General features: G+C 44.6%; 1 long non-coding RNA gene across 3 annotated transcripts in view; it reads right to left on the reverse strand.

Annotated features, from left to right (window-relative positions):
• LOC147351502 (uncharacterized) overlaps positions 1-16,117 on the reverse strand; it is a 36,862-nt gene extending 20,745 nt beyond the window's left edge. Inside the window, exons 1-3 of one of the 3 annotated variants that reach the window (XR_015146877.1) lie at positions 15,971-16,101; positions 13,800-14,077; positions 5,714-5,814 (exon numbers count right to left, since the gene is read on the reverse strand). This is a non-coding gene — a long non-coding RNA (uncharacterized LOC147351502). Of the gene's footprint in view, positions 1-5,094; positions 5,815-13,799; positions 14,078-15,970 lie in introns of those variants that run through there. The other 2 variants (XR_015146875.1, XR_015146876.1) reach the window with 2 other exon arrangements.
• Between the last annotated feature and the right edge of the window lie 309 nt (positions 16,118-16,426).

Below are 16,426 nucleotides of genomic sequence, written 5' to 3' on the forward strand. Positions count from 1 at the left end.
CTCAAGATCCTGTACACTGCAATGCCACAACAAAGATCAAATATCCCACGTGCTGGAACTAAGACCGGGCACAACAAATAAATGTTAGAATAATTTTTTAAAGGGATAGCCTTTTTAGATTTTTTTTTTAAACAAAACCTGACTGACAGATCCCTGCCCACTGGATCTTCATTCCAGCTCCCAGACATGGTAGAGGGTATCCAGTAGAGGGAGGGATCCTATTTTAGAAGCAGTGATGGGGGATGCCTCTTTGAGGAAGAGACTTCTGAGCTGCAGAGGAAGTCCCTCCAAGAACCTGGCAGGCAGAAGAGCAGATGCAAAGGTCCTGAGGCAGGAAGGTGGCCAGCAGAGCTGAAGTGAAGCAGGAGGGAACAGACACTCTGTGGAAAAATCCCAAATTTCCAAATTCTATTTGGGTAAGGGAGTCCTGGGACATGGGTCTAGGAGTGGGGATGGGAGATGGGAAGTTTCACATCCTTCTTCCACTCACCCATTTTTCCGATGCCTGGGACAGAACCCTGAAAGGGACATGTTCAGCTTTCAGAGGACAGGTGAGGCAACACTGGTGTGCCCCCACCCTCCAGGGCAGCAGCCCATCAGTCCTCTCCAAATTTTAGAGGCTTCCTCTGCTACATGCATTTCCACTCCCTCTAGTAAGGGAGTGGAGGCATCCAGGGCAATGTGCTATAACAGTTATAACTAGCTTCACACCACCACCCCACCACCACCATCCCCGAATCCTAGCCAGCCACCTGTCACTTCTCTGCTTTGTTAGAGCTTAGAGTTTGTCGGTTCTCAGGTGCAAAAGAATGTGACATGAGCTGTGTTTTGATCTGCTTTGCTTGGTTCTGCTTTCTTTTGCTTGGTTTTGCTTTCTCCACCTAGGGAATTCCTCCCACCCCCAAGCAGCCTAGACAAACTCACTTTCATTCTTGTGTATTTTCCACCTCTGGGTGTGAAGCTGTCAGACCTGACAACCAGCAAAGAAAGCCATCTCTACAAGGACAGCTTCTCTGCAAAGGTGTAACATGATGCTTTTGGAGGTAATTTACACTGGAAGTAGATGTTGAAAGTTACTCTTAATTTGCAGCTCACTGGCATTTCACACCAGGACTCACTGGTCCTTGAGGTAAGGGGCCAGGTCAGTAATGCCTTTTGCACCTTTCTCTCTCTCTGTCTCTCTGTCTCTCTGTCTCTCTCTCTCTCACACACACACACACACAGAGTGATTTGCCACCTTTCATTGTACTTCAGAGGGGAAAGAGGAATTCAGAGCCACAAACCCAGAACTGGCAGCAGGTACGGGGTGAATCAAGACCTTCACTTCAAAGGTCCTGACACTCATCATGGTGTAATAACAACCAGCCTCCCTCGCCCCAGGGCTCAGTGCTTCCTCTGCTCCCCAGCCACTTCTGGGAAGGCTCTTCCACACCTACCAGAGAGCTGAGAAACTGGCTTTGTTCCTTAAATTGGAAGAGCTTCCATCCACCATGGATCAAGAGGTGCCAAGGTGAGAACTTGGAAGAAGCCCGATCCTAAATCAGGTTGGACAGTTGCCTCTTTGGAAATGGCAGTTTTCTAGAAGCTGGTGGAGTCAATGTTGTCTGCCTGATGAACAGTCTTGGAAAGAATCTTCTAGGTAGAAAAACTGGGATGCCAAGAGAGCAGAAACACGAGTTTCCAGCCCTGGGAGGAGACAGTGGGGTCACCAAGGAATGGCTTAAAGAGACTTCACCCATTCCTGTAACCAGCCAGCCCTGTTCCCCAGCTTTGATGTGGACTATTGATTGATACTGACTATTTCCAATTTTTTCTAAAGGGCAGGTCACTACTCCCACCAATTTTTATCCAGGAATCCTTTAAGCCCTCCTGGATAGAAATTTTGAAATGTTTATTTGTTTTATTTTTGACTGCATCAGGTCTTAGTTGCGGCACGTGGACTCTTTTCTTGCGGCATGGACTCCAGAGTGCGCAGGCTCGGTAGTTCCGTGACATGTGAGATCTTATTACCCTGATCAGAGATAGAACCCATTTCCCCTGCACTGGAAGACTGCTCCGTAACCAATGGATCACCAGGGAAGTCCCCTGGATAGAAATATTGAATCCACGATGATAAAATAATTAATAAAATAATAATAGTAATAAGGAGGCTGGCGGTCCAGTGATTAGGGCTCATTTCTTTTCTGACACAGCCCAGGTTCAAGCCCTGATCGAGGCATTAAGATCCTGTAAGACTCGAGGCCTGGCCAATAAAAAAGTAATATTACTCAGAAACCCCTCAAGGCCCTCTGTTGTCCACACTCCCAACCTCAAAATATTTTATATTTATAGAATCCTTCACAATTTCTCCACCCCTTCCCCCACAAGTTATTGCTTTAAATTTCATGACAAACCCTTGAGTTCATATGTAGGTGTTAGCCCTTTTCTACTGCAGAGGAAACTGATGCTGGGAGAGGTTAAGTAATTCATCCAAGGTCACCCTGCCACCATACAGGAAGTGGTGAAATAGGGACTCCGGTCCAAGCATCCAGATTCCCAGTTCAAAGGGCTTACCACTGTGTTCCTTTGCTTCCCAGAACCTCAGATCCACACAGATCTTGGTGGTTGGCAAACGGAGACCACATGTGTCTAGGCTGGCCGGGGAAGAATGTAACAGGCATTCCCACCAGAGGCAGCAGAGGCTCTGTGACAGCCTTGTTGCAGTGATTAAATCATCCTGTGCCAGTGACAGATTAGAAGATTGGGAGGCAGGTGGACTAGGAACCTGGAAGCGCCTTTGGGACAGCCCAACCCACATGAACCATCCATCACTAGGAACTGGCAGGACCCATGGGCTTCTCCGGCCCCTCCGAGGACCAGACAGCAGAGGCCCTGATGAGACAGATGTTATCCCCTGCCATTTGCATCTAAAATTCCTCATTTCTTGGCAGGAATTGATGGAGGAGGCATAAAGGAGTGGTATAATGGGGTTGGCATTTTTAATTCCTTTCTGACCCCCATTTAGGGCAGCCTCAAGGGGGAAGTTCCCCAAGGGTCAAATGACTTTAGGTGATGAGCATGAATACAATTAGACAACTCAGCCAAGAGGTGTCAGAGGCCTTTGGAGGGCCATTTGGCAGAATCACACTTTTAAATGAATGAATTTATCCTACAAATATATTCTCTCATGGGCCAAATGAAGCATTCACAAAGACATTCACTGTAGCACTTGTCCATGTAGCAAACAAATAAATATTAAACACTGCAGATATAGCAGGAAACACGCCAAAGCAGTTGCTCTGATGAGCTTTCCTTCCAGAGACGAAACACTTATTTATTCATCTAATAAATCTTTACTGAGCCCCTACTATATGCTAGGCATTGTTCTAGGATAGTGTTGCCAAATAAAATATAGGCTACCTAGCTAAATTTGAATTTCAGATAAACACAATATTTTTTTTAATTTTTTTTATTTTTGACTGTGATGGATCTTCACTGCAGCACAGGCTCAGTCGTCATGGCTTAGTTCCCCCAAGGCATATGGGATCTTAGTTCCCTGACCAGGAATTGAACCTACATTCCCTGCATTGGAAGGTAGCTTCTAAACCACTGGACCACCAGAGAAGTCCTCAAATCACAATATTTTTTTAGTGTATCTGTGTCCCTGGGGAGGGATGGACTGGGAGTTTGGGGTTAGGAGATGCAAAGTATTACATATAGGATGGATAAACAACAAGGTTCTACTGTATAGCACGGGGAACAATATTCAACATCCTGGGATAAGCTGTAAAGGAAAAGAATATAAAAAAGAATGTGTATGTGTGTATAACTGAGTCACTTTGCTGTACAGCAGAAATTGACACAACATTGTAAATCAACTATACTTCAATAAAAACTAAAACAAAACCAAAAAAACTATGTCCCAAATGTCCTGCCCTCTTGGGATGAAAGTATGGGAAATTCTTACACTAAAAAATTCACTGTTCATCTGAAATTGAAATTGAGCTGGAAAGACTGTATTTCAATATATTAATTCTGGCAACCCTATTCCAAGAACATTGTTTATAGTTCAGAAACACCTTCAGTGTCAGTCAACAGGGAACCTGTTAAGTAAATTATAGAAAATCCAAACAATGGGAAATCATTACCCAAAAAATAATAAAGTAGATCTGTATGGTGATTTAGAATGATTTCTACAATGCAGAATTAGGTAAAAAGAGGAAAGTTCAAAATAGTATACAAGTTATCTCACCATCTGGTGAAGAAAAAGAAATATGGAGACATGTACATATGTGTTCATCAAAGCACAGACTGTCTTGGGAAGATGCCCAGAGATGGATAACTGCTTGCTTCTGCGGAAGGAGAACAAGAAAACTTGGGGGAAACAACAGTACCCCTCAGTACTTTGAATTTTGAAATAAATCCATATATTACTTATTTTAAAACAACTTCTTTTGGGCTTTCCTCTTATCCCAGTGGGTAAAGAATCTGCCTGCAATGCAGGAGACCTGGGTTTGATCCCTGGGTCAGGCAGATCCCCTGGGGAAGGAAATGGCAACCTATTCTAGTATTCTTGCCTGGAGAACCCCAGAGAAGCCTGGCAGGCTACAGTCCCTGGGGTTGCAAGGGTCAGACATGACTTAGCATCTAAACTACCAAACAACTTCTTTTACCTGTGTGTGTGTTTTAAGATATTTCGACTGGCAGGGTTGTACGATTCTTGGAAAGAGTTACCATAGGCTCCCTGAGGTCTTTGACACAATTCCAGGATGGTCCAGGAGGCAGGAGAAAGGACACAAGGACCTTGGAGGGTCACTCAAGTTCAACATCAAAAACCAAGGCATACCTGTAGGACCAGGTACCTAATTTTCAGGACCTAATACAACATGGCAACCCCTTGTTCATAAATTATTAAGAATTCCAAAAATGGTAATAGCAGAGCTTTGAATCAAGTATGAGTTCCTTTTACATAAAACAGAGAAAACCCACACCACAGGTGCTGGTGGATTTCTTCGAATAAGGACACTGGGAACATAATTCCTCACACAGCCATTTTCCACACTCACCACTGCTCCAGTCATGAGATCAGAAGTGAAACCAAAGGAATAAAATAAATATAAATCAAAGCCAACCATGTTAATAAAAGGGGTCTAAGGTTCAGTGCGACAGGCGGAACATTAGAATTCAGATAGCTTTAGGCTCTTCCCGGACAAATTACACAAATTGCTGTCAGAAGTGTCCCAAGGTTCACACAAAATATGCCTTCTGGCCCATTTAACTCCCATTTCCCGGCAGTAAATTATTAACTGAACAAGGTCGAGCTGGTACAGCTGTAGCCCTAACACAGGCTGACATCCACATGGAAGACCGCTTGATAATTTGTAGTGAAAGTGACCCACACTAAATCCATCTCTCCCTGAACTGCAAGGGAAGAATCCTGGATACAGCATCCCACCTCCATTTGGAACCGGTACAGAGTCCCCATCAGGGGACTGCAAGGTGACCCTGCAGCCCCAGAGCAGCACCTCATAACCCAGCAGTCAGCGACCTTGTAGGGCCAAGGACACCAGAGGGAGGCCTCCAGTGGGTGAGAAGGGAAAAGGAGGAGGTCGGGAAAGGAAAGAGAGAGACTCTGGGAGAAGAGAGTACCAGCTAAAGAGGGAGGGATGAAACGAGCAAGAGAGAAGAAATAACAAGCTTTCAGACAAAATCTGTGGTTCTTCAGCCTCCTCACCACCACCATCTCAGCTTCTGGAAGTCCTTCCGGTTCTTGAGGCTCAGCTCAAAGGGCACTTCCTCCAAGGAGCTTTCACTGATTGCCACAAAACCATGTTACTACAAAAAGAAATAATAACATTGATGGAGAGTGTACCGCATGCCAGCTGCTTCATCTCATTTAATCCCCTAAACCCTTTGAAGTAGACACTATTGCCACCCCAGTTTTTCAAAGAAACCAAGGTACAGAGAGGTTTAGTAACCTGCCCAAGGTCACACAGGTGGCAGATGGTAAAGCTAGAACCAGAGAGTCTGACTCCAGAGCTCTCACTTTTTACCATTCAGGGCTACCATTTCCTTCTTCTGCCCCATCTGTGCCCTCCAGTGGCTCAGACTTTGCTTGTGACTCAAATTTCACCTCTCTACTCCCGTCTCTAGGACACTGTCTCACTCATACCCCTGTTTCTCCAGGAACCCAACCAATATCTAGCACATAGTAGGTACTCATGAGAAGTGAAGTTGCTCAGTCGTGTGCATCTCTTTGCTATCCCATGGACTGTAGCCTACCAGGCTCCTCCATCCATGGAATTTTCCAGTCAAGAGTACTGAAGTGGTTTGCCATTTCCTTCACCAGGGGATCTTCCCAACTTGGGGATTGAACCCAGGTCTCCTGCATTGCAAGCAGACGCTTTACCCACTGAGCCACCAGGGAAGCCCAGTAGGTACTTAGTAAATATCAATTTCATTTCTTTCTCTCATCAGACACATGTACAAAAAGTACATTTAAGCAAAGAGTAGGACATGGTTGAGCAACTGAGCACACACACACAAGCTACAGACAGGGAGAAAATATTTACAAATCACATACCCAACACAGGATTCATATCCAGAATGTATAATGAACTCTCATAACTGAACAATAAGAAGATAGGCAAATTGATTTACAAAGGAGCAAAAGGACTTCCCTGATGGTCCAGAGGTTAGGAATCCGCCTGCCAACCCAGGGGACACAAGTTCATCCCTCCTTCGAGAGGATTCCACACACCACAGGGCAATTAAGCCCATGTGCCACAACTACTGAAGCCCACATGCCCAGAACCCGTACTTGGAAACCAGAGAAGCCACTGCAATGAGGACCCGTGCACCACAGTGAAGAGTAGCCCCTACTCGCAGCCACTGGAGAAAGCCCTCGCGCAGCAACAGAGGCCCAGTGCAGCCACAAATAAATACATTTTTAAAAAATAAGCAAAAGATATGAACAATGCTTCACCAAAGAGGAAATAAGGATGGCAAATAAGTGCATGAAAAACTGTTCAATATCATTAGTCATTAGGGAAATGCAAATTTAACCTCTGATGAGCTATTACTACACAAGTATTAGAGTGACTAAAATTTAAACTGCTGACAGTACCAAAATCTGGCCATGATGTAGAACAACTAGAGCTCTCATACATTGCTGGTGAGGATGCAAAATGGAACAGCCACTCTGGAAAGTAGTTTGGCGGTTTCTTACAAAGCTGAGTATATATACATTTACCCCATGACCCAGTAGTCCCACTCCTGGGCATGTATTCTGGAGAAATGAATATTTACGTCCACACAAAAACCTGCACGTGTATTTATAACATCTCTGTTCATAATTGCCAAAAACTAGAAATAGCCCCAAATGTCTTTGAATGGATCAAGAAACCAAGTCCATCCAGACAATGATGTATAACTCGGCGATAAAAAGGAACAAACTTTTGGCACAGAAAACCTGGATGGAGCTCAAAGGGCTTTATCCTGAGTGAAAGAAACCAGTCTCTAAAAGTTCCGTGTTGTGTGATGCCATTTGTTTGACATTCTCAAATAACAAAACTATAGGGAACAGATCAGTGGTTGCCAAGGGTTAGGTATGGAGAAGTGTGGAATAAAGGGATAGCACAGGGAGTTGTTTGGAATGATGGAGCAATCCTGTATCCTGATTATGGGAATGGTGATATAAATCTATACATGTGTCAAAATTCCTGTAACTACTCACTAGAATGGCTATAATCAAAAAGACAGGACTTCCTGGGTGGTCCAGTGGTTAAGAATACGCCTGCCAATGCAGGGGACATGGGTTTGATCCCTGGCTGGGGAAGATTCCACATGCCGAGGGGCAACTAAGCTTGAGAGCCACAAAACTGAAGCCCGTGCCTCTAGGGCCCATGCAACGCAACAAGAGAAGCTTAACGCAACGAGAAGCCCTCACACCACAGCTAGAGTCGCCCCTGCCCACCACAACTAGAGAAAGCCCACACACCGCAACAAAACCCATCACAGCCAAAAATTCAGTAAGTAAGTAATTTTAAAAAGACAAATAATAAAAAGTGTTGGTGAGGAGGTGGAGAAACTGGAACCATCATACATAGCTAGTGGGAATGTAAAAGGAGGCAGCCACCCTAGAGAATAGTTCAGCAGTTCCTCAAAAAGTTAAACATCCAATTGGCTTTTAGCTATAAGCCCAAGAGAATAAAAGCATATTTCCATAGAAAAATTTGTACACAAATGTTCATAGCAACATTATTCTTTTTTTTTCCCCCTTTTTAGCCAAGCAGCTTATGGGATCTTTGTTCCCCAATCACACCCCCTGCCGTGGAATACCAGAGTCTTAATCACTGGACATCCAGAGAAGTCCCCCAGCATTATTCTTAACAGCCAAAAACTAGAAAATGCGCATCAACTGATGAATGGATAAACAGAATGTGATACATGCAGACAGTGGAATATTATTCAGTCTTTAAAAAGGAATAAAGTACTGATACATGCTACAACATGGATAAATCCTGAAAACATTATGTAAGTAAAATAGGCCTGACACAAAAGGCCATATATTGTGTGATTCCATTTATATGAAATGTCAAGAATTATACAAATAGGGATTTCCCTTGATGGTCCAGCAAAGACTCCACACTCCCAATGCAGAGAGTCCAGGTTCAATCCCTGGTCAAGGAACTAGATGTCACATGCTGCAACTGAAGATCCAGCATGCTGCAACAAAGATCAAAGATTCCGAGTGCCACAAGCAAGACCCAGCACAGCCAAATAACTGAATAAATATTAAAGGAAAAATACACAAATACACAGAGACAGAGAGTAAATCCATGTTTGGCAGGGCTTTGGGGAAGGAATAAATGAAGAATAACTACTAATTGATATGGGGTTTCTTTGGGGAATGATGAAAATATTCTGGAATTAGTGGTGATGTTGCACAGCTTTGTAGATACACTAAAAGCCACTTAATTGTGCACTTTAAAGGGTGAATTTTATGGCATGAGAATTATATTGACAAAAAATTCATAGAACTCTATACCCGCAGGAAAAAAATAAAGTTAAAAAGTCAAATTTAATACAATTAAGTATTATGCCTGGAGGGTAGGAACCAGGTTCTTACCTACTGTGTAAGGTGCCTCACACACTAACCATTTTGGACAGGAGTTCCCAAACTTGACTACACCTTGGAACTTCCTGGGGTGGGGGTGGTATTTAAAAATTGTGATGCTTGGCAACCACCCCTAGACATTCTGATTTAATTGGTTTGGGGTGAAATCTGGGTATTGAGCATTTTTAAAGCTTCCCCAGTAATTCTAATATGCAGCGAAATCTGAGAACCACTGGCTTAGGAAATAATTGATGAACAACCATTCCCGAGAGCCAAAAGCCAGCCCTCCTCCCCTCCTCCATCTCAGAGCGGTCAGATCAGATTTGTCCTTGGCAAAGAGAACAGCTACAATCATTCCTGCTGTTCACTGTGCCAGACAGAAACAAATCTGAACATTCTTTCCAGTTCCTTAAGGGCCACTGTTCTCTCTGGCATGGTTGATGAGACCTCCAGCAGTTCTGAAGGAAGGTTTGCTCTGTCATGCTCTGCTCCTCCATCTTCCCCAGACTCTCTCTCAGGCTGCCTGGGTTAGCACCTGGGGCTGGGGAAGTGAAGGAGTCCACTTAATAAAATCATGCTCAGCAGGGTGTAGCAGGCTTTCTGAGTGACCTTTCCCAGGAAATTCATGTTTTCAAAGCTGGCTCCCTGCAAAACACAGGCCTGGATCGCTAACAATGGAATTTCAGATGCTAGTAGGCATGATTTTATGGCAGAGGGTCTCTTCCCTTGACTTTTCTGGCACATGTCTAGACAGGTCAAGCAATCGCTTGACCTGCTGGTTTTCTTTTCTTATTGATTGGATTGATTCATTGAGTGATGTATTTATTTTTGACTGGACTGGGTCTTTGATGCTGTGGACAGGCTTTCTCTAGTTGCAGAGAGCAGGGGCTACTCTCAAGTGGCAGTGGGTGGGCTTCTTATTGCAGTGGCTTTTCCTGTTGTGGAGCACTGGCTTAGTTACCCCACAGCATGTGGAATCCTCCCCAGACCAGGGATTGAACACGTGTCCCCCGCACTGGGAGGCGGATTCTTAACCACTTGGGCCACCAGGGAAGTCCCCTGGCCTGCTTTCTTAGAGAGTGAGATCCTAGCTAGCAGCATTCTATTCACTTCATGACAGTAGTCTGAATTACAATTTCACTCAGCTATGATTAGGTATCATCTGTGGCATCAACAGATGTTCTAAGCCTCTTGATCTCATACTTCATTGAAAGCCCTTTTGGATTATCTGTACTTTGTGTTATTATAATGTTTCATGCAGGCGAATCTTTTCTCACAGTTTTAGTTGCAGATTACAAAAACCAACTCAGGCAAGCTCAAGCAACAGGGGAGTTTACAATAGAATTACAGGTGGGACCAGGAAAAGGTAAGCCTCAGAGAAAGCAGGAACTGGGAATCTATGGTGAAGATCAGGGAGTAGAACCTGGGGTTCCATCCTAGTGGATAGGGAAGTTAGATCTCAAAGAGTAATAATAGTCCAACATTAATTGAACATTTACCACGTGCCAGGCACTGTTCTAAATTCTACATATATTAATTCATTCAATCCTAAGAATAACACTATGAGGCCATTAGTTGTTGTTGAGCTGCTAAGTCGTGCCAGACTCTTTTGCAACCCTATGGACTGTAGCCCACCAGGCTCCTCTGACAATGGAGTTTCCCAGGCAAGAATACTGGATTGGGCTGCCACTTCCTTCTCCAGGGGATCTTCCTGACCCAGGGATTGAACCCACATCTCCTGCATTGGCAGGAGGATTCTTTACCACTGAGCCGCCAGGAAAGCCTCTGGAAGAGTACTATGCTCAGATGAGAACCACTGGGATAAACAGACACCCCTAAAATTGTCTACTTTTGTGAGCTTCCTGAAGCTAAAACCCGTGTGCTTTCTTCTTCTCCTTCTCCAGGATCTGGCCTAAAGGTACCCAGAGCCGTTACTCCAGTTCTTCCTCCCCAGGATTTAGCTGGGCATCCAATCGTACCAACATGGGATGATAGGAATGAAAATACGAGTCATAAATGGTAATTTCCCTTCCAACGAGCTTTGACGAATGTACAACAATCTTCACAGTTTCAGTTAGTTCAGTTCAGTCGCTCAGTCGTGTCCAACTCTTTGCGACCCCATGAATCCCAGCACACCAGGCCTTCCTGTCCATCACCAACTCCCAAAGTTCACTCAAACTCACGTCCATCAAGTCAGTGATGCCATCCAGCCATCTCATCCTCTGTCGTCCCCTTCTCCTCCTGCCCCAATCCCTCCCAGCATCAGGGTCTTTTCCAATGAGTCAACTCTTCGCATCAGGTGGACAAAGTATTGGAGTTTCAGCTTCAGCATCAGTCCTTCCAAAGAACACCCAGGACTGATCTGCTTTAGGATGGATTAGTTGTACTCCTTGCAGTCCAAGGGGCTCTCAAGAGTCTTCTCCAACACCACAGTTCAAAAGCATCAATTCTTCAGCACTCAGCTTTCTTCACAGTCCAACTCTCATATCCATACATGACCACTGGAAAAACCATAGCCTCGACTAGATGGCCTTTTGTTGGCAAAGTAATGTCTCTGCTTTTTAATATGCTGTCTAGGTTGGTCATAACTTTTCCTCCAAGGAGTAATCGTCTTTTAATTTCATGGCTGCAATCACCATCTGCAGTGATTCTGGAGCCCCCAAAAAATAAAGTCTGACACTGTTTCCACTGTTTCCCCATCTATTTCCCATGAAGTGATGGGATCAGATGTCATGATCTTAGTTTTCTGAATGTTGAGCTTTAAGCCAACGTTTTCACTCTCCTCTTTCACTTTCACCAAGAGGCTTTTGAGTTCCTCTTCACTCTCTGCCATAAGGGTGGTGTCATCTGCATATCTGAGGTTATTGATATTTCTCCGGGCAATCTTGATTCCAGCTTGTGCTTCTTCCAGCCCAGCGTTTCTCATGATGTACTCTGCATATAAGTTAAATAAGCAGGGTGACAATATACAGCCTTGACGTACTCCTTTTCCTATTTGGAACCAGTCTGTTGTTCCAAGTCCAGTTCTAACTGTTGCTTCCTGACCTGCATACAAATTTCTCAAGAGGCAGATCAGGTGGTCTGGTATTCCCATCTCTTGAAGAATTTTCCACAGTTTATTGTGATCCACACAGTCAAAAGCTTTGGGATAGTCAATAAAGCAGAAATAGATGTTTTTCTGGAACTCTCTTGCTTTTTCCATGATCCAGCGGATGTTGGCAATTTGATCTCTGGTTCCTCTGCCTTTTCTAAAACCGGCTGGAACATCAGGAAGTTCACGGTTCACGTATTGCTGAAGCCTGGCTTGGAAAATTTTGAGCATTACTTTACTAGCGTGTGAGATGAGTGCAATTGTGCGGTAGTTGGAGCATTCTTTGGCATTGCCCTTTCTTTGGGATTGGAATGAAAACTGACCTTTTCCAGTCCTGTGGCCACTGCTGAGTTTTCCAAATTTGCTGGCATATTGAGTGCAGCACTTTCACAGCATCATCTTTCAGGATTTGAAATAGCTCAACTGGAATTCCATCAGCTCCACTAGCTTTGCTCCTAGTGATGCTTTCTAAGGCCCACTTGACTTCACATTCCAGGATGTCTGGCTCTAGGTCAGTGATCACACCATCGTGATTATCTGGGTCGTGAAGATCTTTTTTGTACAGTTGTTCTGTGTATTCTTGCCACCTCTTCTTAATATCTTCTGCTTCTGTTAGGTCCATACCATTTCTGTCCTTTATCGAGCCCATCTTTGCATGAAATGTCCCCTTGGTATCTCTAATTTTCTTGAAGAGATCTCTGGTCTTTCCCATTCTGTTGTTTTCCTCTATTTCTTTGCATTGATCGCTGAAGAAGGCTTTCTTATCTCTTCTTGCTATTCTTTGGAACTCTGGATTCAGATGTTTATATCTTTCCTTTTCTCCTTTGCTTTTCACTTCTCTTCTTTTCACAGCTATTTGTAAGGCCTCCCCAGACAGCCATTTTGCTTTTTTGCATTTCTCTTCCATGGGGATGGTCTTGATCCCTGTCTCCTGTACAATGTCACGAACCTCATTCCGTAGTTCATCATGCACTCTATCTATCAGATCTAGGCCCTTAAATCTATTTCTCACTTCTACTGTATAATCATAAAGGATTTGATTTAGGTCATACCATTCAGGTATGGTGGTTTTCCCTACTTTCTTCAATTTTAGTCTGAATTTGGCAATAAGGAGTTCATGATCTGAGCCACAGTCAGCTCCCGGTCTTGTTTTTGCTGACTGTATAGAGCTTCTCCATCTTTGGCTGCAAAGAATATAATCAATCTGATTTTGGTGTTGACCATCTGGTGATGTCCACGTATAGAGTCTTCTTCTGTGTTGTTGGAAGAGGGTGTTTGCTATGACCAGTGCATTTTCTTGGCAAAACTCTATTAGCCTTTGCCCTGCTTCATTCCGTATTCCAAGGCCAAATTTGCCTGTTACTCCAGGTGTTTCTTGACTTCCTACTTTTGCATTCCAGTCCCCTATAATGAAAAGGACATCTTTTTTGGGGGGTGTTAGTTCTAAAAGGTCTTGTAGGTCGTCATAGAACCGTTCAACTTCAGCTTCTTCAGCGTTACTGGTTGGGACATAAAGCCCGGGACCCTGGGCACCCCGTCGTGTTGTGTGTCCGGGAAGTGACCCACCTTCACACCCCGCAGCTGATCATGGGCGGCCTAAACAAGATTGACCTGGACGACTGGAAGTCCAGCACGCGCTGAAGCACTGTGGGGCTGACAGCACCGTGGTCCGGTGGTTCTGGCAGCCGTGGGCCGGGCTGCTGCAGTTCGTGACGGGCTCCACGCGGGTCCCCCTCGAAGGCTTCAAGGCGCTGCAAGGTGACTACAGTGGCGGCCGGGCCAGGCCGGGTGGGGGCCTGGGACGTCTCCTGGCATCGGGTCTTTCACGATGGACGCCAGGCACGGCAGTGTCGCTCGTCCAGAGACCTCTTCTCTCCCCACTACCACTCCTGGGGTGAGCATTAAGAACCAGTAATTTTTATTACGAAAAAAAAAAAGGTGCCACAGTTAATATTTTTTTAAGTTTACAAGAGAAAAGTACCTATAGTCCCAACACCCTGCATAACTACTCTCAGTTTTGCATTTTACTTTCATTCCCTGTCTACACCTGCTCTTATAGTGTACACAGATACAGGCAAAGTGTGTACCATCTGGGTTCTGCTATTTTCACTTAACGCTTAGAAATGTTTTCCATGTTATTATATGGTTTTCATAATGAATAATCTTTTCAAAGTCTATGTAGTGTTCCATTGCACAGACCTACTTTAATTTTAAACACTCTCCCAAGTGTTAAATGTTTAGCTAATTTCCATGTTTATTGATTTTGGGTTTCTTGCTTTATCAGGAATGCTGCAATACATATGTTTATATACATAATTCTGCTTCTGCTTTAATTATTCAAATAATTCCCAGAAACTATTGAGTCAATGGGTGTGGATATCTTCATGGCTTTTGGCACACAGTTCCATATCACTCTCCCAGGGATAGATACCAATTTACAATGTTTCCTGGCAGTCTATACATGCCCCAACTTTACTACAACTTCACCAGCATTGAGGATTTTCATTAAAAAAAAAAAAAATCTATCATATATGTATATAAAGTGGCTTAAATTTGCAAGTCTGTGATTTCATGCATTTTCCTAGTACTAGTTATTATTTAGATTCCTCCTTACATTAATAAATAATATGTGGTGTCTAGAATGGAAATTATTATCATCATTTTGCACATCAAAATCCCATCCAGAGGACCTCCCAGTGGTTAAGCATCTGCCTGCCAGTGCAGGGCACATGGTTTTGGTCTCTGGCCCAGGGAAGATTCCACATGCCACTGGGTAACTAAGCCCACACACCACACCTACTGAAGCCACACGCACTAAACCCATGCTCTGTAGCAAGAGAAGCCACCACAATGAGAAGCCCTCACACCGCAGCTAGAGAAAGCCCAGTATGGCCAAAAATTAAGTAATTAATTAAAAAAAAATCCCACCCAGAGAAGTTAGGGAAAGTTATCTGAGTTCACAGAGTCGGTCAAATTAGAAGGAAAATTTTTTATCTACCTAGTCCAGTGCTCTTTGTGCCCCATCCCATACATAGCTCAGCCCGCCTTAGGCTCAGTGCCAAGATCAGGAGCAAAGGAGGGGCTGGTTCAAAAGACCTCTCTCTGAGGTCTGTAGTTAACTCCCCTCTGACTCCAAGGTTTCAGCCCAGGTCTTAAGCGGTACATGGAGGCAGCCCCCAGAAAGGATTCCTGCTTCTGGGTCTCCTGCCTTGCCTCTTCTGTTCCAGGTCCTATGGTATTTCTTTTTCTTCTTTACTTTTTTTAAATTTATTTTTTTTTGGCTCTGCTGGGTCTTTGTTGCTGCACAGGGGCTTTCTCTAGTTGCAGAAATGGGGGCTACTCTAGTTGCAGTATGTGGGCTTTTCATTTCAGTGGCTTCTCTTGTTGCAGAACACGGGCTCTAGGGCACTTGGGCTTCAGTACTTGCAGCATGAGGGCCCTAGAGTGTGGGCTCAATAGTTCTGGTGCACGGCTAAGTTGCCCTGCGGCATGTGGAATCTTCTTCCCTGACCAGGGATCCGGCCTGTGTTCCCTGCACACTGGAAATCTGCAGGCAGATTCTCAGCCACTGAACCACCAGGGAAGTCCCAGGTCCTGCAGTATTTCACCTGATAAATTCCTGAGGGTAGTGATTCCCAGACCTGGTTGCTTCCCAAGATCCCTGGGAAAACCCTTTTCACTTCCCACACACAGACTGCTGATCTGTGGAGTCAGAATCTTCAAGGTCTGAGGTCTGAGGATCTACAGTTTTTTAACCCCCTCTAGATAATTATGAGGCTTACCTAGGTTTAGAACCCACTGTGTCAGGGTCCGGAGAAGGCAATGGCAAGCAACTCCAGTACTCTTGCCTAGAAAATCCCATGGATAGGGGAGCCTGGTAGGCTGCAGTCCATGGGGTCGCTACGAGTCGGACGCGACTGAGCGACTTCACTTTCACTTTTCATTTTCACACAATGGAGAAGGAAATAACAACCCACTCCAGTGTTCTTGCCTGGAGAATTCCAGGGACGGCAGAGCCTGGTGGGCTGCCGTCTATGGGGTCGCACAGAGTTGGACACGACTGAAGCGACTTAGCAGCAGCAGTGTCAGGGTCCATAATCCCAGGAGTGCTTGTTAAAAACTCAGAATCCTGGCTTGCCTTGAGTCTGCTGTGGAGCCATGGAATTTGCATTCCAACAAGCATGCTGTCCACAGACCATACAAAGGGGATATTTGGGGACTGGGAAAGGGCCTCTGGA

Source organism: Bos grunniens, chromosome 19 (assembly GCF_055505025.1).
Source record: "Bos grunniens cultivar Pamir isolate PY7600 chromosome 19, Bosgru_T2T1.0, whole genome shotgun sequence".
NCBI lineage: Eukaryota > Metazoa > Chordata > Mammalia > Artiodactyla > Bovidae > Bos > Bos grunniens.